At 35.9% G+C, this 24,932-nt stretch overlaps 1 long non-coding RNA gene across 2 annotated transcripts; it reads left to right on the top strand.

Moving 5' to 3' along the window:
* The first annotated feature begins 9,634 nt into the window (after window positions 1–9,634).
* Window positions 9,635–23,031, top strand: LOC141417987 (uncharacterized). 2 transcript variants are annotated; one of them, XR_012442604.1, is made up of 3 exons: window positions 9,635–9,896; window positions 11,253–11,405; window positions 22,240–23,031. It is a non-coding gene; the product is annotated as an uncharacterized lncRNA (long non-coding RNA). The 2 variants fall into 2 exon arrangements; XR_012442603.1 differs by lacking the exon at window positions 22,240–23,031 and adding an exon at window positions 14,506–14,885 and having other exon boundaries at window positions 9,638–9,896.
* The last annotated feature ends 1,901 nt before the right edge of the window (window positions 23,032–24,932 follow it).

The raw sequence follows: 24,932 nt of genomic DNA, 5'->3' as shown, positions 1-24,932 counted from the left end.
GATAAAGATTGCAATTGAATGTTTGAGTGAGTATTGTGCCCCAGGTCTGAACCAAGTGTGTTGCATGGCTTGTTTTGTGAACACTCACAGAAACCTATTATACCTATTTGACAGATAGGGTAATTAAGATTTAGAGACTTGTTCAAGGTCACACAGCTACTATGCTACACTGCTTCTAATAACACTATTTCAAAATGCCTTAATCCTTTGGGTAAAAGGGATTTCAGTTAAAGATCAGTATAAACTAGAGTAAGCTAACTTTTACAATATTGAGGTCCAAAAATGTAGAAAGGCTCAAATTCAACTATCATGCTTCTATGAAAACTCTGTGTCACCATTTCTAAAAATAAGCTCCCATTCCAGAAAACTGCATGTTGAAAGTAATTTTAAAAATCTGAAAACATAGAATTGGAGTAAACCCCTTCAATTCTATGGGACTTTATAATCTGAGCACAAACAACCGAAACATACTATTATGTTTTTTGAAGGACATGTTGCTTGCCATATTACATTCTGGAAAAGTCAAAATTCTGAAGACCATAGAAATATCAATTATTATCCAGGTTTAGTGGGAGCTGGAAAGATGAGTAGACAGAGAACAAAGGATATTTGAGCATTGGAACTCTTCTAACTGATGCTGTAATGCTGGATACAGGTCATTATGCAGCTGTCAAAACCCTTAAAATTAACTCAAGAGAGAAGCCAAATATAAACTATAGACTTTAGGTAGTAATTATGAGCCAATGTAGAATCATAGATTGTGACAAATGCAATACCTTTTTGGGGGGTTATTCATGGTAAGTAAGGCTGTCTGTGTGTAGGGCAGGAAATACAAATGATTTTTCTTTGCTTTCTGCCGAATTTTGCTGTGAATCTAGAACAGCTCTTAAATATGTGTTAAATTACTAGGTTGTAAGAAATATGTGGAAGCCACCATTTTTAAAAGTAGAATAAGGATAATTCAAGAGGTACAAGAAATAATTGATTTAGAGTTGTGGCAGCAGAGACCACCATCCAAAGATGGTGACACAGAGCAAGTGACCAAACTCAGAACAAACACAGATGGAATGGCAAGTTAGAGTTCTGCATTCAACCACAACTCATTCAAGCCACAAGAGAAGGGCCAGTGCTCTACTGTTGTTATTTTATGGTGTTAAATATTAACATGCCTGGAATAATTATATTCAATGTTGAACCAGTCTTCTAAATCACTACCCTGTTTAGCAATCTTGTAGGAATTATTCATTGCAGAAATTGTAGCAAAACAGACTTGAGTGGTCTATTTCTTTTATTGTTTTTGAAGTTTTTTTTTTTTATTCATATGTGCATACAAGGCTTGGTTCATTTCTCCCCCCTGCCCCCACCCCCTCCCTTACCACCCACTCCGCCCCCTCCCTCTCCCCCCCCCCCTCAATACCCAGCAGAAACTATTTTGCCCTTATTTCTAATTTTGTTGTAGAGAGAGTATAAGCAATAACAGGAAGGAACAAGGGTTTTTGCTGGTTGAGATAAGGATAGCTATACAGGGCATTGACTCACATTGATTTCCTGTGCGTGGGTATTACCTTCTAGGTTAATTCTTTTTGATCTAACCTTGAGTGGTCTATTTCTTTGTCAGCCAACAGTATTATTCAACTGAACAGACTGTTCCTTTTTCCACATAGGTTTTCAGGAACACAGGTTTATGGAAGATTCCAATGTGGCATTGGGGGTCATCTCCTTTTTATCCAGTCAGAAGGAAGAAGATATTTGGGGAAGCCTTTGTAAAGATTTTCTAGGGCCAGACTTTGAATAAGTGCTTATCATTTCCTCTCACATTCCATCACCCGAATTCAATCTATGGCCACACATAATGGAGCTGATATCCAGGAAATGTGGAAAATCTTCCAACTATGTACTCAAGAAGAAGAGGAGTTCTTCTCCTCTTCTTCAAGTGGCAATAGTCTGTGCCACAAAATTACAATCAAAGACAGATTTCATTGTGAAATCTATACCTGGGTGGACACTATAAACTAGATGTCTGTGCTTGTAATGCTGAAAATATGCACTCTCTCTAACCATATGGACTGTCTCTAACAGGCCTGCAAATGTGCTGCCTGTCTTATAGAGAGATATTGATGGGGGTACAGACTCATAGTCTTAGAAGGACTAGTTATCAGCATTTGTACTGCATACTGAAGGCAAGTGTTTAATACCTAATATAAAAATATGATGAGCTTACCTTTAACATCTTATGACAACATACAATACATTAACTTTAGTACTGTGACTTGCAAAGTGAGGTATCATGATGAGTGGCAAGAGAATGAGGTAAGGTCAGAGAAAGTGGGATTCAAATTTTGAGTCTGACGTATTCTGTTTGTGTGATTTGAGGAAAAGGATTGATTAGTCTAAGTGTAAGCTTTCTCATTTATAAAAATGGGGATGATGGTACTTACTCCATAGAGCTGTTTGCAAATTAAATGAAGTCAACTTTATGAATTAAGGATTCAATAAAAAGACTAAGGGTTTTCAAGTGAGAACAAGTAATGGTTTTAATTCTGGACATGCTATTTGTCATTTATTTAATCTGGGACAAATTATCTCACCTAAGTTTCAGTTTCCTTACCTATAAAACAGAAATTATGATAACTTAGTTATTCTTAAAATGGGTGTATATCCTCTAATAACATCTGTTGCTTTTATCCATTTAACAACTACTTATTAGTTACATATAGTATGATCACTTTGGGATGTTTGGTAGACAGCACCAACTAGAACAAAGTCAAGTCTTTCATGGAGTTTGCCTTCTATTGAGGCTGACAGACAGGGGTGAGATATAAAACAATGGATAAGTAAAGAAGAAACATTCCATTAATAATTAGCAATATAAAGAAAATAAACTTAGTATTAAAGTAGGGAATGATTTGAATTAGGGTACAACTATCTTGTATGAATATTTGTGTCTTCCCTAAATTCATATATTTAAATAATAAGCCTTAATGTGATATTAGGCTTTTTGTAAGTGATTTTGTCTTGAAAGTAGAAATTTTATGAATGGGATTAGTACCCTAATAAAAAGGCCACACAAAGACCTTTAGTCCCTTCTACCTTGTGAGGTCACAAGAAGAAAGAATTATCTTTGAGCCAGGAAATTTACCCTCACCAGACACTCTATGTACTGGCACATTAGTATTGGATTCCCCAGTCTCAAGAACTGTAAGAAATACACTTCCCTTATTTAAAAGCCATCTATTTGTGGTGTTTGTCTATACCAGCTTGTATAAACCAGGACACAGAATTTTCCAGAGTGGCCATAGGACTTAATGTCCAGGAGATGATATTTGAGCTGAGAACTAAGTGATGTGAAGGAGCGGAACAAATGACAATCAGAGAGTTTTCCAGAAAGAGGGAGCAATCAATGCCAAAGCCTGGAGGTTGATAGAAAAAGGTCAACATGACAGGAATGTCTTTGGAAACACAGAAGCAGAGAGATGGGAGAAAAGATTGCTTCTTCAAAAGAGAGAGAGAGAGAGAGAGAAAGAGAGAGAGAGAGAAAGAGAGAGAGAGAGAGAGAGAGAGAGAGAGAGAGAGAGACTGCTCCTGTAGTTCAGGCGAGAGAAGTTGGTATTTTATAGCAGGAGAGTTAGAGTTCTGGAAGAGTAATTTTATTAGAGTATACATGTTAGAGAATTCTTAATTGGTAGTTATATCATAATCACATAATGAAACCTGTTTTCCTGAAATGAATATTTGATTATTCAGATGGTTATTTCTCTTCTCTGAATCACTCCCCACCACTCTTGCACTTCACTTTCCCTTTTGCAATCCATTGAGGGTTGGAGGGGGGTCAAATGTTGATTTTTTTCTAATGTTACCCCCTATGGGAAACTGGAGCTATTAAATATGGAGAATATTGAAGAGGTCAAAAGAAAAAAAGCAAAAGAAGAGTCTTCCAAAGACAATGATGTTAGTCCAGAAAGTATGGAAAGTAAGAGCATCAACTCTTGGCATCTGAAGTTAAAAATGAAGAAAGTAAAGATGGAGTCATTCCTGAACTTTTCTCTCATACCTTAAAATTGTTCCTGCATTGCATAATCTAACATGTTGTAAATGTGTGACTATTGTGTCCTAGCAAAACTCTTCTCCTGTCCCTTTCTTGATAATTATATGCTACTGGAAAAAAAAAAAGAATTTCTTTGATTGTGTAAATAAGAAATACCAAAGGGAAAGTAACTGCTAGTTTTAATGATTCTTCCTTTCTTCAAATTTTCCACACTGTTCCATGTTTGGGTAAAAGAGAAAAAAAGGTGCAAATGAGGAAAATAGAAAGCAACATTCAGGTCCTATGAACTTTAATTTAAAAGTTGGATCTTTGGGCCAGGCAAGGTGGGTCATGCCTATAATTCTAGCTAGTCAGTAGGTGAAGGTAGGAGGATCACAAGCTGAGACTGGCCCAAGCAAAAGTATGAGACCCTATTTGAAAAACAAATTGAAAGCAAAATGACTGAGGGTGTGTCTCAAATGGTAGAATGCTTGCCTCCAGGTTCAAGGCCCTGAGTTTAATCCCCATTACCCACCCCCCCAAATAAAGTAGGATCCTCGACTTTTGCTAAGCATCTACAGTCATACCATTTTAAAAAATAACTTCACTATTCTATGTTTTCTTCTTCTTAAATTAGAAATTATATATTTCTAATGTCCAGAAATATATAATTATAGTTGATTATAAGGGCGTACTTAATTATGCAAAATACAATTTCCTTATGACCTGAATTCCCCTCCCCATAGTCTACTAAGGATAAAATAATCATAAAACACACCAGCGTAATTCAATATGACTTTTCAGGATTAATATAAATTTCAGTATAGCAATGCATTAAGCTAACTTCTTTTAGCAAGTTTAAATGTAGAATGAGCAAGCCCATTGTAGGCAATCATGCAGAAATATTCACAGATATATTCAACCATAAAAAATATCACTACAGAAAATGAAAATGAAGCACTTGTCTGGTCCTGATAATTGTAGCACTTAACATGCCAGAGAGTCAGGCATTCAACTTAGATGAATATAAATTATTTATGCCTAACTCAGTTAAGGTCTTCAAACTACAAGCTTCATCTTCAAAATTGTAGTTTCTCAGTAGGGGAAAAAGTGAATCAGCTTCAAAGCTATGCATCATAATGCTTTCTAATAGACTTGCATGTCTGCATTTTGCATAAACAGATCTAATATTTTACCCTGAGGTAACTCAACAGTCTTCCAGAGTTTACTATTAAGTTGCTAGGCATGAAGCTTAGCAACCACTATTTACTTCAGAGAAGTTTATTCTTCCATATCAAATCATAAAGACAGATGCATCTTTTAGGGGTACTGATACTATTAAGTACCATGCTTTTAATAAGTTCAAAATCTATAGAAATTATAAAGTATTTATGCTTATAAAATGTATATGTTGATTATTGAAAAGTGTATTATGGAAAATATCTTGACAACTCTCTTTCCTGTGATTTTATTCCACTGACTGAAATTCCTTTTCAAATCAGAAAGAGATTGGGATGAATTGATTCTTGGTGACAGAATCAACAATAGTCAAGGAAAGCTCCTAGTTGAAGACAGCCTCTGAGAAATCTATAATATATTGCTTGCCTTGAAGTTTCCAGAAAACAGCAATTACAGCCATAGTGGTGGTGAGGGTATTTTCTTTTTAACAGAATAAGTTTCTCAACACATGAATGTTTTCTCAGAAATTTCCTCATCTCATTCTGTGCTGATATAGTTAAGAACACTTCAGTAAGGCCAGTGTTGGGCAAAGTGATTCATTTTTGACAATTGCAAAGTTGAAGAGTGGAACTGATAGCTCTAGAAGTGCTTAATGTAAGAAGAGGCTGTAGTTCCTGCAGTGATTCCTGGTGTAAATATAAATGCCTTTCTCAGAGCAACTCCCAGGCAACCATTCTTTCTCAAATTGCTTTCTAAAAGAAAAACATTGAGATTTTCTGATTTGAAATGCAAAACTTCAGTCCAGTTTTCTCATTCATGTTGGTATTCCTTTGTCACCAGTTAGGTTCTCATTCAGATTTGGTGCTTCTTTCTAACTGTTCCTATGGGTGGTATGAATATCAGCAGGGCACAATATCAGAGCTAGGACATGGCAAATATTCTAAATATGAATTGAATGTGTGGATAGAATTAGCCTTTCATTATCCTTGTTATCATTTCTGTCTTAAGTCTGTTTTGCACTGCTGTAAGAGAATATCTGAGACTGATATTCTCTATTACAAGTCATAGTTCTGGAGGTCAGGAAGTCCAAGATGAAGGCACCAGCAAGTATGGCTTCTGGTGAAGACACACTCATGACTTCTATGATGGCACTTGTATGCTGCATTCTCTGGAGGAGAAGAACACTGTTTCTCACATGGCAGAAGAACAGATGAAAGAGAACCCATTCTCAAAATCCACTCATCAGAGTACAGCACTTATGATCTCAACATCTTCAATTAGGCCCTACTGCCCAGAATTGCCACTTTAGGGATTACATTTTGACATAAGTTTTGGAAGAGACAAAAAGATTCAGAACAGAAGCTTAGAGTATGATGTTTCTGTATGACTGTGTATGTGTATGATATGGTCATGCCATGTGGAGAGCAGGTGAATTGCAGATTGTTGGGTGGCTTTGTTTGTTTTACAGTTTGAAGGGAGTTGTTTGTTTTATTTATGTATGTATTTATTTACTTAGGCTTTTTGAGAAAGGGTCTCCTGAACTAACCTCAACTAGCTATGTAGCCAAAGCTGGCCTCAAACTCATGATCCTCCTGCCTCCGAAGTGCTGGGATCACGTGTGGGTCACTATGCTCTGGTGGTCATTGTATTTTAATGACCACTTTTCCTTTTCTTCTTTCTTCTGAAGATCTAGTCCTCCTTTGAAATTGTGATATTTATACTTAAAAATCAAAATACAATGTTTGTTCTGTTTTTATTTGTACATGTAAAAGATAACTTGAGGGTACTATAGACATATATAAATAACTAGCAGTACTTCCAAACTGTTTTTAAAAACCTAGATTCTCAAAGTTAAGGTAGTAGTTCATACAGTAGTTAGGATATTTTTCAGTAGTTAGGAATGAGTAGAAGCTCATTCAACTTTGTTTATGAAAGGGCAAATTTATTTTAAAGAATGAATAGATCTCCAGATCTATCCAGGATTGGAGTGAGGTCAGACCTCTCTTTAATGGAATTTGGGAACTGGGAGGTAAGGAAAAGAGAGTGCTTGTACCTTGGGGTCTAGGACTTCAACATTCTATTTTTATTTTGTCTGTGTTTGGCTCCCTCTCTGTCTACCAATGACTTGCCTCTGAGATTCTCTTCTTGTAATGTTCAAATGCTTTGGATCTTTCAGTTCCCTCCATAGACTCAGTTCTCTGTGGCTTTCAGAGCAATTGTTCATCATTGTCTGGATCTTCCCGTGTTATGACATGGTTCACACTGCAGAAGACAATCTGATCGGTGTACCTTATCCTTTGGAAATAAGTCTCACAAGTTAAAGGTCAAGGTTAACCTTTGTAGGTAAAGTCAATTTGTTACTCTCTCTGTTTTTATTCAGTAAGCTGAAGCAGAAACACTCAGTGTGGGAGGTAGAAAGGAATTGTGAAGATATTTGGCCTAATGTCTATTCAGCTAGAATAGTGATCTGGGAATATTTCAGAAAGAGAAGGTAAATACAGGGAATGAGCAGCATTTATAAAAGTTTTAGTTCAAGCACCCAATGGGAACTGTGCCATTTCTGAGTATGTCATTTCATAACAGAAAGCATGAATTTAACTTCCATTGGGTGTACCAATAGAAGGCTGATCCATACAAATAAGTATATTTGGGGTAAGAATAATAAAACATTGTTTTCTTTAGGTTTTAATTGAGAATGATGTTGAACTTGGCACTGGGATATAATAATTTTCAATATCTACAAGCAATATGATTCATAGATCAACCAAGGTCAGACTGAAAAATAATCAGATACATTCTATATATTTGTTATTTTAGAAAAATGGTGATATACTTTAGGTGTTGACAGATAAAGAGATTGTGTGAGAATAATACTGTGGTATTAAGTTGCATATTTATTTGATAACGTGTGTGAACATTGTTTTAAGAACATGATTTCAGGGGCTGTCTTCATTAAAGTACTGGCAGGCTGCCCTAAGGCAGTAGCCAATAGACTGCACTTGATTCCTCAGGACCTTATGCATGTAACTGGGGCTCACACTCGGGTTTGTAGAAAGAACCTTAAGTTTGACTTCTTCTTTCTAACTTGTTACTAGAGTAATGCTGCCCAGGTCAGGGAATGGTTCTGGGTATCAATTTCTGTGTTGGTTTACTATTTTGGCATGTGAAACACTTTTCAAACTATAAAGCATTAATAAGATATTAAACTTTTTACTCCCTTTCAGGATCTAGATAGAAGAACAATTCTGAAGGAGACTCGGTCTAGTCCAAGTCCAGGTCTTTTGTACAGACATCATCTGTAATGGATAACCTGGTGTCTTAAAATCATTAGAAGAATCGAACACTATAATTACACCTATGACTTGCTGGGAACTCCTTTATTGCACCATTTAATCTTGTGTTGTTCAAGAGAAGGGGTTTAAAATCTTGAGCTCATTTTCCTAAGTTAATGAAATTGTTCTATGAGAAAAAAAAATAACCAGGGTGATGTCTCCTCTAGTTCAGCTCTTTGTGTTCTCAAAGGCAAAGTGTTTCTTGCTGACTCAGTGGAATCAGTTACGTGCTAAATAAACAATACTCTGGTTGGTTAGAATGTTCAAATACATGGTCCTGTTTCTGAAATTTACTAATACACATGTCAAACATTATTTATAAAATGATTACAAGAATACTTCAACTAGAATCCTTTCTAGCTAATACAAGAGACAGTAACATCCCTGTCCTAATGCTACTTCTTTCCTCATATTTTGAGTTAATTTTTGTTCATTCTAGTTCACTATGTATGATGGATTGTGAGCAAGGTTAGTCAATTTGACTGTTTTTAACAATATCAATAGCTATTCCTTTTGGTTGCTTCTTTATTGTTATGGAAGACAGGTCACATGAAAATCATAAGCAGCAATGTAATGTTAAAAATATCTTGTTATTTTTAAACATATAATTCAGGGTATGGTGTAAAACTTGTGCTACCCCGCACTTCACACTTCTACTGATTTGTTCAAGGTACCCTTCCATAAACAATAGAAACAAAGTGCCAGGTATGAGAAATCGATCACCAATTTAACTTGGGATGGTTATTGTGGGAGGCAATGCCTTTTGGCCATGGAACGCTTTCAATGTCTGTAAGTGAAACTCCTGGATTTCTCAGTGAAGGCTAAAAGAGAGATTGCCACAATCCCAGCAAAACAAAAATTTTAAGACCTATGACTTGACTATTCAGCTTATAGTAGCAAGGCTTGCTGAGTTGTTAAAAACAAAAACAAACACAAAAAACTCAAGGTTTTTTGAAACATTAAAAAAAGATTGTTTCTGGTGCTACTGTGACTCAGTGTATATTAGAGAAGAAAGCCCATGATTTTCTGTGCCTTTGGCATGGTGGACACTCACTTTGTGAGGCCTGCCACAACCATAGTTTGGGTCTCCTATATGGTAGAAGAGAGCAACAGGGACCATACCCTCCAGTCTTATCAGCACCTTGTAAATTTTCTCAGGATGACTTATTAGCAGCCTTGGGAGTAAACCTTGAACTAAGTCCAAGTTTTCATTTTTATCTTCCTTTTTTCTGGGGCCCAGACTCTGTTCTGGTATATTAAAGTTACTTAAGGTTTATTCTTCTAATGAAAGCATGTAGAGAATTCCTGCAAGTATTTCTATTCCATTCCTCTCCTGCTTTCAACAGTTCTGTATGACAGAGGTGAGTCTATTTTTATTTTTGTTCTGATGTATATTTTCTACGTTAGATGGGTCACTAAAGAAACTTGGTTTTTCAAGAGTATATTTCTCTTAAAGGCAGAAATAATTCATTTCTGTAATACATAAGGAAGGCATCTGTGGGCTGAGAAAGATACTAGCTGAATGCTTTGGTTTATTTAGGCTGGGGATTTCTAAAAATATGGACCTATGGCTGACTTTTTGATTTTAAATAGCATCATTGTTGTTTTCTTATTCAAGTATGTGGGTGGTAGAGTAATATTTTTATTAGCCTGAAAACTGACAAATTTCTGAGATATGTTTAACACTGTATTTCTGCTTATAATTTTTGTGTGAACTGTGCCCCTATAACAATAAATAAGCAACCAAATGGGAAAAAAATGTCCTTTACTGGTATTATTAAAAACAGTCAAATTGACTTTTACTTACAGCTCAACATACATAGATGAACAACAACAAAAACCATGAAGACATAAAAAAATAGAAACCATGCTCTCAGCTTAAAATTCTTCAATGAATTCTCTTCTTGCTTATAATGAAATTGAGATTTGTTACTTTGCTCAATATTTTGCACCATCTGGACTCCTTTAATTCTTTCCCTTGCTCTCAAAATTCTAGTCTCACTGGATTCCTCATCTTTAAACAAACTCTCATGTGCTGTTCCCTATGTGTGATCATTATGCCTATTCTCAGATTTAGCTGGCTTCCAATACTTTTGGTTTTCACATTTTTACAAGGGAGAGAAATCCCCCACTAACATCATAATAAATTCTGACCCTTCCTTCATTAACTTTTAACTTTATTTCCACCACAACACTGTCGCTGTTTGTATCTATTTTATTACTTTCTCCTCTACTTTATTGCATGATTTTGCTCTCTTCACTTGAAACAGTGAAGTTTTAAGAGTGCATACATCCCTGTTTTACTGATAACTAGCCATATAGTCTTGGGCAAACTATTACATCTTCCATGATTCAGTTCTTTGTTTATAAAATGAGGTTAACAAATAGTATCATTGCATTGTTTTGGGGATTAATGAGTTATACAGACAAAAAAATTCAAATAGATATACCACAAAATCTCAACAAATTGGGGCTATTATTGGATTATTGTCTTCTTTAGAGTAGGATTCCAACACCTTAAATTATGTATGGCACAGACACTCAAAGAATAAGTAGCCTTTGGATACTACTAAGGATAGTAAGATGACAATACACAATGAATAAAAGTAACCAGTATTTTTTAAGTGATGATAAATTTCCATGTCTATTAAGGGTCCCTTCCATGCACAACATCACTTATTTGCTACAATGTGGATATTTTTATCTTTATTTTACAGATGACAAAACTGAGAAATGGATTAAGCAATTTGAAATCTTTTATATATATGAAACACTTTAGAGTCTGTGCTTTTCTATGAGCAAGTGAATAACAAAAGGAAGGAATAAAGGAATGGAAGAAAGCATTTACATTAAGAAAACAGCTGATGAAAGTAAGTTTTCAAAGAGACAGAGCCCTGCACTGAGTTTCAACTCTAGATATCCATTCCTTACTTCAACAATGCCCATCCCATTGAGATGATTCTTGAGACTCGTACCAGATTCCCTATATCAGGATTATAGATGTGAAGCACCATATTTTTGAAGCACACTACATTTTTTCTTTTTTATTATCATATTATTGTTGTACTGGAAGAACATTGTGACATCTACAAAGGTTCTTACAATATATCATATTTGTATTAACCCCTTCCATCACGCTTTATCCTCCTTCCCCCCATTTCTGGAATAGTTTTAACAGTTCTCATTTTTCCACTTTCATATGTGAGTACACAACAGTTCCATCATATTCACCCTCCTACACCCTTTCCTTGTATCCATCCTCCCACTGGTACAAACTCCAGACAGGACCTGTTTAACTTCCTGTTCTCTGTTTTTGAAAAAAGACATTTTTATTTCTATATGATAGCTATACAAAGAGTTTCCTTGTAACATTTCCATGTATATCTGTATTATAGTCCTAATTGGTTCATCCCTTTTATTTTTCTCTTTTCTACCTTAGTCTCCTTTTATGGTGATTTCAACAGGTTTAAAAATTCCATATTCATTCTTCTATAGAGAATAGATCAACCATATTCACCTTCTCAACTTCCTTCTTTTACCCTCAGACACTATATTTTAATAAATACACAAGATGATTCTTATGAGGACTCTAATTTGAGATCCATTACTCTATTTTTAAATTTTCTTCATTTGTTTTCTCCTACACTCCCCTGAGTGATTCCACTGTTCTGTTTGCCCAAATTTTAAGAAGTATTTCATTATATTAAAATATCTCTTGTCACTAATGCATCAACATTTTGTCTTTTGTGTTTTTGTTGCATCCTCTTGTAAGATATTGAATCAGTCTCATCAGTGTTATCTTGCTTCTATATCTGATCTCATAGATATCGTTTAAGGAATTTCCAGTTGGGAGGATGGACACTACAGATTAGTTGTGGTCAATAACGCACCTGTATTCTAAGAAATCCTTTTATGTATCCTTTATCATTCTACATAAAATTTTAATGCAAAAATCATAATTTTGAGCCTCTTCCATCTCTCACATCTTCTTTAGTTCTTTGAGAGTATTATGCTCCTTTGTGACCCTGAAACTCACAATGTTCCCTCTGCTTGAAGTATCCAACCCTATCCTTACTTTCCCGGCTCCCAGTTACTTAAATTTCATATTCACTTTCGATGCTTCCCCTGTATTAAATCTTTCCTGACCTCCTCAAGTAGACTTAAATATTGTCCTTTGAGTTTCCATCAAAATTTCTATTATAAAATGGAACTTATTATTCAACATGGAACACTTTAGAAAGTGGAAGGATGCTGGCAAAAATTGCATTGATCCAATAGCCCTACAGGGAATTGTCCTAAGAGCTTGGAAGTGTGACCCTTCTATCTATGATCATTACATGTTTACATGGCTTTCTTCTCCCATAAATATACTAATTGATATTGCTGTATTTATCATTAGACACCCAATTCCTAGCATAGTCACTAGTTGGTTCCATGACAATAAAAGGATAGTGAGCCTATAACAAGCATCAAAATGAGAAAAAAAATAACACAGAGGCCCAAGGGCTCAGTGACTCAGGCTGGTGAGGCTTTATTAGATTCTACCCATTCATTTTCTTGCCCTTCTCTGGCTCTGGTACATTACTCATTCCATTCATTCTTCATCATTCTGTTTTGTTATTTGCTCTTAAGCTGGAGATCAGGGATTGAAAAAGATATAACAGAGATAGCTCTTAAATGTCAAATAAAAATGTTTCTCTCCTGGGGTTTTCATAACATTGAGTGTTTTCTTACTTTTGTTTTCCTTCACCAAATATTTTAGAAGATCAAAGATGTTTTTCTTAAAATTGCTTTACCTGAACATATTTCTTTATTTGTTTACTTTCTTTGAAGAAAGATTTCCTAAAATATGCTGTTAGTTTTGGTCTTGCAATGAATTGACAGTCACACCAATCTCAGTGAATAATTATAAAATAACTGAAATTCCTGACTTTCTTCTGTCTTTTTATGATATTGTGTCTTCATTCAGTCACCCAATTAGCATGCATTAGGTGCCTACTGAGGGTAGGATATTATTGTAAATTCTGAGGATTCATAGGCCCTGTCCTCGGGTTTATAATTGAGAAAACAGTTCTCTGATAGATTAAACTAGTCATCCTATTGGTCTAATTTATGCCAGTTCTTATGGTTGGCATATTTCTATTCCTTCTTGCATTTCCTCCCCACATTAAAATATATCCATCACCAAAATTTCTATGGGAACTAACACAAGACTCATGGTACTGATAAGAATATCTACCTTATACCTTAAAAGCAACTGAGGCCAATAGGAAAAGGGGACCAGGAACTAGAGAAAAGGTCAGATATAGAAGAATTAACCTAGAAGGTAACACACACGCACAGGAAATTAATGTGAGTCAACTGCCTGTATAGCTATCCTTATCTCAACCAGCAAAACCCCTTGTTCCTTCCTATTATTGCTTATACTCTCTCTTCAACAAAATTAGAGATAAGGGCAAAATAGTTTCTGCCAGGTATTGAGGGGGTGAGGGGGAGAGGAAGGGGGTGGAGTGGGTGGTAAGGGAGGGGGTGGGGGCAGGGGGGAGAAATGACCCAAGCATTGTATGCACATATGAATAATAAAACAATAAAAATATAAAAAAAAGAATATCTGCCTTAATTTACAGGAAGGCTAAGGTGCTCTGGTCAAAATGCAATGCAATATTGTATCAATATTGTATCTTGTAGCCTGTTGATTGGGAAGCAAAGCAGAGAACAAATGGGAGGGATTTCCAAAAAGCACAAGGAAACTTGTGAGGGATGATGGGCTTGGTGTTTGTTGTGATTATGACATTGGTTTTACAGGCATATTCTTACGTGAAAACATTAACGTGCATATACACAGTTGAAATATGTGCAGGTTATTGTATTTAAATTATTTAAACTACTAACTCCAAATGTTAAAATATTGTGGTTTAAATAAGTGAGTGTTTACTTATTTATCTTCCATGTATAATTTTTTCTGTGTAGGATGGCTTAGAAGTCCCATTCTTCAGATCATTCAGTGATCCACATTCTACACATCTTTTTGTTTCTGCATCTGGATAAGTTGTTATTTTATCTACATAATAAATGATGGTTTCTGCCTTTCCTTCTGGCGTACTTCATGAGAAAGAGAAAAACTACAACTCCAGAGATGATGTGGAAGTTACATTTAACTCTTCTACTCAAAATACTTTCTGCAGATTTAAGCATATGGTCACACCACACCTATCTGCATGGAAAACTGAGAAATACAGACTCTCACGAGATAGTTTTGTGTCCATCTAAAATTATACTACACAGGAAGAAAGTGAGAGCCAACTAGAAATCTGACATTTCATTTACTGAGTGCATATTCATTGCTAGACAGTCTGCTAATCCCTTTATTATATTACCTATGTTTTCTTCCAAATTTTTTATGAGCAAGATGCCATCATTGGCTTTACTTAACAGATGTACAATCCACGTGAGCCACACAGGTTGTATATTGCATAATTCCATGGTCGTCATTCATGTAGACTGTGCAATGAGTGTTTTCCATGGAGTTGTTCATTAGTCTTCTCAGATGAACACTACGACCCTGTGTAGGACTTAGCAAGGTTTGTGAATCTTTCCAAGTTACTTGCATGACAGATAAGTGGCAGAGCTGGGCCCAGGCGTGATGGTTCCAGAGTTTCTGCTCTTACTACATTAAATTGTGTGTGGATATATTAAGTAGCTTAAATGCCTTACTCCTCTCTGCTAATGAATTTTCATTTTAATTGGGATTTTATAGAGCAAACTCTGCTTACAGATAGATCAATGGTTGAAAGATATTTTTATTCTATAAAGGACCAAATAGTAAATATTTTAGGTTTGTAGCCCATATGGTCTCTGTCACAAATATTCAACTCTACCATGGTAGCATGAAAGCATCCATAGACAATATGTAAGAATGAGAATAGCTGTATTCCAGTAAAACTTTATTTTCAAAATTTGCTGGATCAAAGCTTGCTTGCAGGCAGTAAACTACTAACTCCAGATGAGATAGAAATTTTAAGTCAACACAGTGTTTATTAAGGCAGGTTCATATTTTGGGCACTCCTTGTGCAAAACACAAAATGATTTTTATTTATGTGTGTGTCATCTGGGTGTACTGCTGACTTCTAGAGAAATGGGATGTTAGTTGCCACCTTCAGTCATTCTCCTTTGTACCCAAAGTGACTAACTCTAAAATTATAAATTTAATTCCTAGATTTTAAACATTAACTATTACAAAATCTGTTAAGGCTTCTTTTAAATATCAAGAAATGATTTATGAGATTAAAAATCCTGAGACAGAAATAATGTGGGTTGTTTTTCTTTGAGGGGGGAGGATGGTCTGAGATAGGGTCTTGCCATGTAGCTCAGGCTGGCCTCAAACTCAATCCTCCTGCCTCAGTCTCCCCAATGGTGGGATTTCAGGCATGCATATCCACACCTAGCTATTTTCCTTTTTTAATTTAAATTTATCCAAAACTGATATATAAAAACATAGCAAGTGATATTTTGGGGTGCCATAAATGTATACATACATACATGGTATAATATTTATTTAATTTGTTTTTGGGGTGGTACTGGGGTTTGAACTGAGGACTTCATGCTTGCTGTGCAGCACTTTACCACTTAAGCTATGCCATGAGCCCTTTTTGCTATGGTTATTTTTGAGATAGGGTCTCTCTTTGTGTCCTGGCTGGCCTGGACTGTGATCCACCTATTTATGCTCCCTACAGTAGCTGGGTTGACAGGCGTGCACCACTACACCCAGTTTTTCTGTTGATGTGGGTTCTTGTGAACTCTTTTTTTCTCATTTTTATTAGCACACTTTAATTGTATGGGGGGATTCATTGTGACATTTCTGAATAGCTTTACTTTTAACACTGGTTAGGTTTGCCCTACAATCTTTCTCCTTATCCCCTTCCCTGTTCCACCTAAAACAACTGCAAAAGATTTCATTGTTCTATTTCATATATGTATACAAATCACATGAGCACATTGACCATATTAACCCTTTTATCTCCTCCATTCAACCTCTCTCCTCCCACAAGTACTCCTCTGCCCCCACAGGACCTATTTTGCAGTGAACTTATTTTATTGGGATGGCCTGGAACCATAATCCTCAAGATATCAGCCTCCTGAGTAGCTAAGATTACAGGTGTGAGCCACTGGCACCCAACTATACATTTTGTCATATTTAAGTCAGGGACAACATAACCATATTCTCAAATGTTTATCATTTCTTTAAGGTGGTACTTTTCTATTTTTTAGGTGTATATTTTATTTTATCTTATTAACATGTTTTAAGTATACATAATAATGGGGCCCAGTGTGATATTTCAACACAGGTACACATTATGCAGAGATCAAACCAGGTAATTAGTATTCACCATTCTTTTCATGTTTTAAATGTTTAGAGCCTTCAAGTTCATCTCTTGCACGTCTTCATAAAACACACACAGGTTATTGTGAACTATAGTCATCCTTTGTGCTAAAGAACACCAGAACTTATTCCTTTCATCTAACTGTGCTGTGGTACCAACTATCCAACTTCCCTTTATCCATACTTTCTATTTTCTTACCAGGTTCCATTACTTCTGTATGCCCTATACTCTGGGTCCTCAGTTGTTTCTTCATGTCTTGAAAAGTCTGTGCCTTCTCATGCTTTCTTCTGCCCTTCCCCAAGATTAAAAGACTCTTCTCCTATCTGCTTTGTCAATCCCCAACCATCTTTTCTTTTCAGGCCTGGGGCAAATGGTACTTTTTCTCTGAACCATCTTTTTTCTTTCTTTCTTTTATTTTATCATTTTTACATTTACTTACATATGTTTACATTCTTTAGGCCACCCCCTCCCCAACTTCACTTCCAGACACACCCTGGTCCACCCTCTTGTTCTGATTTTGTTGAAGAGAAACATAAAATAATAAGAAAGACATAGTGTTTTGGCTAGTTTGAGATTAAGATAACTATACAGAGAGATTCCTAGAGTAGCTTCTGTGCACTTGTGTATTGCAACCCACATTGATTCATCTCTACCAGACCCTTCACTACTTCCTGGTCTCCTTCCCATAGTGGCCTCTGCCAGTTTAAGATTACTATATTCACTCCTCTACAGTGAGCACATCAACCACATTCAAGTTTTAGGTTTCCTTCCCTTTCCCTATTCCTCCCATGCTCATTCTCTCCTTAGTGCATGATCCATGTTCAATAACATCACTGCATTTGTTTTAGGTCTATAATCCGCATATGAGGGAGAACATGTGATTTTTGGCTTTCTGAGCCTGGCTAATGTCACTTAAAATGATGTTCTCCAGTTCCATCCATTTACTTGTGAATGACAAAATTTCACTCTTTGTGGCTGAATAAAAATCCATTGTGTATAAATACCACATTTTCTTAATCCATTCATCAGTAGTGGGGCATCTTGGCTGTTTCCATAACTTGGCTATTGTGAATAGTGCCACAATAAACATGGGTGTGCAGGTGCCTTTGTAATAACCTGAGTCATATTTCTTCAGGTATGTCCCTAAGAGTGGGATTGCTGGATCATTTGGCAGCTCTATGTTTGGTTTTTTAAGGAGCCTCCATATTGTTTTCCAAAGATGTTGTACTAGCTTACATTCCCACCAGCAGTGTGTGAGGGTTCCTTTTTCCCCACATCCTTGCCAACATTTGTTCTTGGTGGTGTGAGTGAGGTGGAATCTTAGTGTGGTTTTGATTTGCATTTCCTTTATGGCCAGGGATGGTGAGCATTTTCTCATGTGTTTCTTGGCCATTTGGACTTCTTCCTGTGAAAAAGTTCTGTTTAGTTCAGTTGCCCACTTTTTTATTGGTTCATTAATTTTTGGGCATTTAGTTTTTTGAGCTCCTCGTATATTCTGGTTTTTAGTCCTTTGTCTGATATAGAGCTAGAAAATATGTTCTCCAACTCTGTTGTAAGTGGTCTCTTCAATTTAAAGATCATTTCTTTTGTTGTACAGAGCTTTTAAATTTCATATAGTCCCATTTGTCAATCCTTTCTCTTAGTTGCTGGGCTGCTTTAGTTCTACTGAGGAAATCTTTGCCTATACCTATTGCTTCCAGAGTATTCCCTCCTTTTTCATGTACTAACTTCAAGGTTTTGGGTCTGATATTAAGGTCCTTAATCCACTTTGAGTTGATACTAGTATAGGGTGACAGTCAGGGATCTAGTTTCAGTTTTCTATAGGCAGATAACCACTTTGCCCAGCAACATTTGTTGAAGAGGCTGTCTTCTCTTCATATTGTTTTTGGTGACTTTGTAAAAAATAAGGTGGGTGAAGCTGTGAGGATTCACATCTGGGTCCCCTTTTCTGTTCTACTTGTCTCCATGTCTATTTTTATCAGTATCATGGTGTTTTTATTGCTAAGGCTCTGTAGTATAGTTTGAAGTCAGGTATTATGATATCTCCAGCATTGCTCTTTTTGCTGAGTATTGCCTTGGCTATTCGTGGTCTCTGTGTTTCCAAATGAACTTTAGGATAGATTTCACAATTTCTGTGATGAATGTCATTGGGACTTTAATAGGAATTGCACTGAACTTGTAGATTGGTTTTGGTAGTATAGCCATTTTTACTATGTTGATTCTTCCAATCCATGAATGAGCATAGGAGATCTTTCCATCTTCTGTAGTCTTCCTCAATCTCTTTCATCAGAGGTTTGTAGTTCTCCTTGTGGAGATCATTCACATCCTTTATTAAGTTTATTCCTAGGTATTTGGGTTTTTTTGAGGCTATTGTAAATGGAATTGTTTTCCTATTTTCTTTCTCAATTTGTTCATTGTTGGTATATAGAAAGGCTATGATGTTTGTAAGTTGATTTTGTATCCTGCTATATTGGCGAAACTGTTTATGGTGTCTAGGTGTTTTGAGGTGGAATTTTTGGGTTTTTGAAGTATAGGATCATGTCATCTGCAAATAAAGATACTTTGACTATTTGTTTACCCATATGTATTCCTTTTATTTCTTCTTCTTGCCTTATTGCTCTGGCTAGGAATTCCAGGACTATATCGAATAGGAGTGGGGAGAGGGTCATACTTGTCTTGCTCCTGATTTTAGGGGAAATGGTTTTATTTTTTCTCTATTAAGTATGATGTTAAGTATAGATTTGTCATGTATAGCCTTTATAATATTGAGGTACATTCCTTCTATTCCTAGTTTTCTAAGAGCTTTTATCATGAAGTGGTGTTGAATCTTATCAAAGGCTTTTTCTGCATCTGTAGAGATTTTCAAGTGGCTTTTGTCTTTGCTTCTATTAATGTGCTGTTTAACATTTATTGGTGTGTTGAACCATCCTTGCATCTCTGGGATGAAGCCGGCTTGGTCATGGTGAATGATCTTTCTGATATGTTGTTGGATTCAGTTTGCCATTATTTTATTGAGGATTTTTGCATCAATGTTCATTAAGGAGATTGGCCTATAGTTCTCCTTTTTGGATGTGTCCTTGCCCAATTTTGGGATGAGTGTAATGCTGGATTCATAGAAAGAGTTAGGAAGTGTTCCTTCCCTTTCTATTTTGTGGGAAAGTTTAAGGAGTGTTGGTATTAGTTCTTCTTTGAAGGTTTGGTAGAATTCAGCAGAGAATCCATCAGGTTGTGGACTTTTCATTTTTGGGAGACTCTATTGCTGCTTCAATTTCATTACATGTTATAGATCTGCTTAGGTGGTTAAAATCTCTTTGTTCAGTTTTGAATGGTCATAAGCATCTAGAAATTTGTCCATTTCTTCAAGATTTTCCGATTTATTGGAATATAGGTTCTCAAAGTAGTCTCTGATGATTCCCTGGATTTCCTTGGTGTTTGTTGTTATCTCCCCTTTTTCATTTCTGATTTTACTGATTTGTGTTTTTTCCCCTCCTCATTCTAGTCAGATTTACCAGGGGTCTGTCAATCTTGTTTATTTTTTCAAAGAAACAGTTTTTTGTTTCATTGATTCTTTGTATGGTTTTTTGGGTCTCTATTTCATTAATTTCAGCCCTTATTTTTATTATTTCTCTCCTTCTGCTTGATATGGGTTTTGCTTGTTCTTGTTTTTCTAGGAGTTTGAGATATAGCATTAGGTCATTTCTTAGAGATCTTTCTGTCCTTTTAATATAGTCACTCATGGCTATAAACTTTCCTCTTAGGACTGCCTTTGCTGTGTGCCCTAAGTTCTGGTAGGTTGTGTTTCATTTTCATTAGTTTCCAGGAATGTTTTGATTTCCTTTTTATTTCTTCTATGACACACTGATCATTGAGCAATTTGTTATTCAGCTTTTAATGGTTTGGGTATTTTCTGCTGTTGCTTTTGTTGTTGAGTTCTACTTTTAATGCATTGTCATCAGAAAGAATGCAGGGGGTTATTTCTATTTTCTTATATTTTCTCAGGCTTACTTTGTGCCTGAGATACGATCTATTTTGGAAAAAGTTCCATGGACTGCTGAGAAGAATGTATATTGTGCTGTTGTTTGATGAAATATTTTGTAGACACCAGTTAGTCTCATTTGATTTATGGTGTCATTTAGTTCTAGGATTCCTTTGATGATTTTTGTTTGGATGAACTATCTATTGGTGATAGAGATGTATTAAAGTCTCCCACTACCACTGTGTTGGAGTCTACATGTGCTTTTAAGTCCTTTAGAGTATGTTTGATGAAATTGGGTGCGCTGACATTGGGTACATATAAGTTGATAATTGTTTTTTCCTTTTGGTGTATTTCTCCTTTTATTAGTATGAAGTGTCCTTCTTTATCTCATTTGACCAATGTAAGTTTGAAGTCTACTTTGTCTGATATAAGTATTGCTATTCCTGACTGTTTTCAGAGACCATTGGCTGGTAAATCTTCCAGCCTTTCACCCTATGCCAGTGTTTATTTCTGTCAATAAGATGGAGGTCTTGTAAACAAGAGAGTGTCAGATCTTCCTTTTTAGTCCAGTGTCTTTTGATGGGGGAGTTGAGTCCATTGACATTCAGTGTTAATATTGATAGATATGTGGTTATTCCTGCCATTTAGTTGTTTTTGTTGTTTAAGGATTTGAGTGTGTGCAGCTGAATCAGTGCTACTCTCTGATTATTTATCTTTTCTTCTCCTGTGGTTTGATACTTTCCATCCTCTCGTGGTTTTGTTTGTTTCATCTTCTGTGTGCAGAATTCCTTGTAGAATCTTCTGTAGTAGTGGCTTGGTGATCATATATTGTTTTAGTTTCTGTTTATTGTGAAAGATTTTTACTGCTCAGTCAATTTTGAATGATAATTTTGTATTTTAGGGCTGATGTTACTTTTTTTTTCAGTGCCCAAAATACCTCACCCATGCTCTTCTTACTTTCAAGATTATTCTTTCCTGATCTTTGCTTGTATAGAATTTTTTACTCTCTCAATGAATTACCTGCACATGTATTGGTTTTCCTGATGAACATCTTTGACAAGTAGAATTTTCTTTTTCATCTCTCATACATCTGGGATAGTGCCTAACACATAGTGAAATAATGACAGATACTGCTGAGTAAAAAACAAATGAATGATTTGTTCTTAAGAAAGAACATGGAGGACTTGTTTTTTTCTTTCTTAAAAGAGGTTGAAATTTCAGGGATTAACAAAGAACATGGAGGATCTGTAACTTCCTTGTAACTATTTTATCAAATAAAAAGTCTACATAATGAATAGCTTTGCTTTGCTTTTTAAAACCCATCAATAGTTATTTATTCTCTTTCAGAATGAAGGCCAAGCTCTTTAGAATAGTGTTGTTCAGCAGTGGCTGCACATTATTATCACCTGTGGACCAATCAGAAGATGCTGATGCTAGCACCCAAAACCAGACCAATTCAGTCAGAACCTCTGAGAGGAGCACCCTGCTGATTCCAATACATTGTGCAGGCTGAGAATCACTTAACATGACATATAGTTATGGTTCTCATGGTGAAAACCTTGACTTTAAACAACAACAACAACAACAACTACAACAAATATATATATATATATATATATATATATGCAACCTGGTCTGCCTCATGTCTTTAAAGCATCAGTGCTTGTTGTGAAGCAACATAAATGGTAGGGGGGCAGGAGTGCTAGATAAGTGGATCAGTTAGGTTATTGATATAATAAGGTGTAGCTATAACAGTCAATCATTTTAGAAAAAAAAAAGTTTTCTGGTTAATCCTCAGTTACCCAGATAATTCAGTTAATGGGATGAACATATTTTTGGAGCATTACAGTAAATTGCAGTTTTATTGTATTATATGTCACATTTGTCATGCCATATGTTCTTTTTCAATTATTGAAGGGCCCCTTGCACACTAAGCATCAAAAGCTTTCTATAATTATGTCAGACTTGTAGGCATCTTGCATGTGTAATCTGAGATAGCCACTGACTTATAAACTTTCATGGTGTATTTTAAAGCACATAAAAATTTAATACGATTTTGAATAATCACTTTCATTTAAAAATTCAGTAGTTACTATGCATACAAATTAAAGTTTATTAAGAAGGTTAATACCTAATGAGCAGAGGGCAAAATAAAATGTTGCTAAATTTAAAAGGAATCATTTTATTATGTTTCAACGCAGTTGTGCGACTTCTGCACATGGATGCTTCTAGAAAATCCTCTTATTTCTTCTTTTTTTCTTTGTTTTGTCCCACTAGGGTTTGAACTGAGGGCCTCATGCTTATTAGGCAGGTGCTCTACTTCTTGAGCCACTCCACCAGTGCTTTTTGGTGTTGGGTATTTTTGAGATAAGGTTTCACAAACTATTTCCCTGGGCTGACCTTGAACCATGATCCTCCTGTTCTCTGCTTCACAAGTAGCTAGGATTACAAGTGTGAGCCACCAGTTCCTGGCAAATCCTCCTGTTTCTGAGGGACCTGTGTGTCGTATAGATGTTTCTGGCTCTTCTTTCCACACCTAAGTGAGGCTTTCTCTACTTGATACACCTCTATAGATTATATGGATATATGACCTACTTATTCATCAAGCAAATATCTATTGAGTACCTATTTTGTGTGCCATATTGTACTAGTTTCTGTTATATGCAAAGTTAGCATAATATTTCCTCGAAAGAAAATAGAGTGTAGAGGACATATATTCTGACAAACTCATGCATTCAACAAATATTTATTAAACCTCTGCATGACTGAAAGCATAACACTAGTTTGGAGACTTAAAACTGAATGTAGCATGAAAAGAAAAACCTGTCATCAAATAACATATGATAAGGGAGTTAGAGCAAGTATGCAAGTCAGTGGTCCATAAAGTCAAAAGTGCTATTCATCACAAGACATGCATAGATCAATTACTGTGGGAGTACAGAGGAGGGGGAAAGTACATAAACCAGTGTATTAAAGGGAATTGGGGAGAGCTTTACAAGACTGAAGGCACTGGATATGAACCCTAAAGAATGACAAGGATTGTGCATCCAGAAATAAGTGGGAGTTCATTCTTTCAAAAGCCCTTACATGGGCAAAGGCAAGAAGGTAGAAAAGCACAGCATTAAAGCAGAACTGTGTGAAATTCTAATAAAATGTGTGTCTAAAATTGCAGTCTTCCCTCAAAGACACTGTGCCTCTACTTGAGAAATAAGAATGAATGACAGTCCTCTTGCAAAGTTTAGCATGTCAAGAAAAGTCACTCTCTGACTGCAAACAATCATCCTCCAAAACAAGATGTGTTGAAAATTAAGAAAAACAGTTCCTTTGCCCCAAGGTTTTAATTGATAACTCTGGATTGGGTTCATGGCAAATTGTTAACCATAGTCTAGTGCAGGTAGAGTTGCCTTCCATTTTTGGATATTTGTTCATCTTTTTGTTCCTGAGTATTGAAGGCAATGTTGCATTCATACATGAAGGCAAGGTAGTCTTCTATTTGCTTTTGTGCTGTGTAGTTAGTCTTCCCAACAGCAGTGAACAGGAGAGATGCATGGGTCTAACTGTGGTATTTCATGCAGAGCTAAAGGCTGGAACATGTTTTGATTCCTGCTAATCATAATAGTAATATTTTTGCTGTCTTTTCTATGTTGAGCACTTTATAGAAAATTCTACACAGCTATTTAAGTGTCACCTTAACCAGGTAAATACTGGTATTTGTCTCAATTTTGAAATAACATTGAGGCTCAGGCAGACCAAATGTCTTTTATCAAGGTCACACAACTATTATAAGGTTAAAAAAGACCTCAAAGCTAGGTTAATTAAAAGCTATGTTCCTAGTCACATCATTCCAATTCTTACAAGAGTTAAGTTTCTTTCAAAGCTCTACACATGTACCTCAGTCCGTTTTCAGGTTGCAGTGCTAACAGTGCCCAGATTCTCTCATGGATACAAGACTTAGATTAACTGCCATTCCAGATAGCCATTATATCTGATTCTGCATCTCTTGAGCAGCAGACTTAAACAGTCAGTCTTTCGAGCAATGA

The sequence above is a fragment of the Castor canadensis genome, chromosome 2 (assembly GCF_047511655.1).
Source record: "Castor canadensis chromosome 2, mCasCan1.hap1v2, whole genome shotgun sequence".
Lineage (NCBI taxonomy): Eukaryota > Metazoa > Chordata > Mammalia > Rodentia > Castoridae > Castor > Castor canadensis.
This window is presented reverse-complemented; position numbering and strand designations above follow the sequence as displayed.